Source organism: Propithecus coquereli, unplaced genomic scaffold (assembly GCF_000956105.1).
Source record: "Propithecus coquereli isolate 6110/MARCELLA unplaced genomic scaffold, Pcoq_1.0 Scaffold316, whole genome shotgun sequence".
Classification (NCBI taxonomy): domain Eukaryota; kingdom Metazoa; phylum Chordata; class Mammalia; order Primates; family Indriidae; genus Propithecus; species Propithecus coquereli.
Window position 1 is genome coordinate 908,864 of NW_012148797.1, and position 1,880 is coordinate 910,743.

General features: G+C 33.3%; 1 protein-coding gene across 1 annotated transcript in view; it reads left to right on the forward strand.

Annotated features, from left to right (window-relative positions):
• The window catches only part of PARPBP (PARP1 binding protein), a 77,966-nt gene that overhangs the window by 58,732 nt on the left and 17,354 nt on the right, over nt 1-1,880 (forward strand). The window lies entirely within an intron of this gene.

Consider the following 1,880-nt stretch of genomic DNA (forward strand, 5'->3'; position numbering starts at 1 on the left):
TACAGAAAAGCCAGTCACTTTAGGAAAATGTAGATAGTCAGCAATTATGTTAAAGTATTACCAATCGTTTTGTATTATTGCTCAGTGTTCTTTTCCAGTTACTTTGTCTCAGAGATTTAATTGTGTTCTTCATCAATAGCCTTATTTTTCTCTTTCTGCCCCACACTATTCTGTGCTGGTATGATGTGGTTAGGAGTCAGGAGATACAGTTTACTTCTTTCTCATCTAAATTCTCTTATTAATGTTTATCCAGAATAGTCATAGTGTATCATCTGGGAAGAATTCCTGAATACCTCTTTCTATTTTCCCCAGTGAAACCCCTTCTGTATTTTAAGTATCTCATTACTTTATGATCAGTTGTGGCACCTTAAAGAGAAAGGTTTTGTTCATTTTGTATCTGCAATGAATAGCACAAATGTCCTGGTATCATTTTATTTGACACTTCTGGTTTTTCTAGGCTCTTGAAGCAAGAGTTGAATTAAGACACTGTATTACCGAGCAGATACTAGAAGACCTAATGGTTGGTTCTAATAGTGAATATATAGCAATAAACTAGACAGAGCACTGGTGTTTGGGGTGTTTTGCCAGGAGTTCAAAACGTTGACCTTGGCAAGTCTATGAAATACAAGTCTTATAAATTTTGTCCTAAATACAATTTAGTCAGTGAATTATATCATCTTTAAAATTTAGCATTTTTGTCCTATAGAAGGAAATGAGAAAAGGAGGTCAAAGGTGACTTTCCCAATATCATTTGAAGCATTTTTTTGTTCTTGTAATTGGCACTAAGACACTCTTTCATATTTTATTAACTGTTTGAACCTTTTAGAAAACTCTTTTCTTTTAGAGATTAATTCCCAGAAAAAAACATATTGTGTTAATTATGTTTTCATTTTAGTTACATTTCATGCAATTCATTTCTGTGCTTTCAAGTGAAAATTAAAAAAAAACCATCTGAAAAAGGAAGTACTTGTATACGTAAAAGAATTACTAGAGTCTACTCAGACTTCTGATTTCAGAAATATGGTAGACCAGGTCCTCTGATTGACTTTTTCATTGAAAATAATTAATAATGTTGGATAACATATTTTAAAAATGCTTCCTTAACTTCATTGATGAGTAATGAAAATGTAATGAAAATATAGGTCAAAAAGTAGGTGAAGAAGGAACACCAGAGAGGCAAGTCAAGAAGGGATGCCAACTATTATTTTGAGAGCATTTGCTGAATTTGGTGGATTGGAGGTTCTATTCTTACAACCACTAAAGTCTAAGGGGATGAGGACAAAGGCCCAGGGACTGCCCAAGATGGGGATTCTAATAGGAAACACATATCCACTCTGCAGGGCTAATCCCTCAGTGTAAAGATGAACTAAGAATAAGGACTTTAACCTGATAAAAGGATTTCTATAAAAACCTAGATAATGGTAAAATGTTTTAGTATTTAACTTAAGGTTAAGACAGGAGTTCCTGTTGTCATCATTTCTTTTCAACATCATTTTAGATGTCCAATTCAGTTTAGTAAGACAAAAAAAGAAATTGGACATATAACAATTGAAAAGGTAAAAATAAAACTCTATTTGATGATAATATGATTATGTATGTAGAAAACTCCAAGAATCTAAAGGCAAATTATTAAAATTGGCAGTAGAGTTTGAGTGTTGCTGGATACAAGGTCAATAAACAAAAAGCAATTGTATTTCTGCATCATTACTAAATAGAAAAAATTTTGAAGATTAAGTACAGAGAACGAGTCTAATAAAAGACATGCTAGTTTCTTGCCCCTTGGAAGGTTCAGATTGAATGTGAAAGTCTCGGGTTGCCCTCTTCCACCTACTGCTATCTCAGAGCTCTGTGCCCTGGTCACAGTGCTATTAGAGATGTTT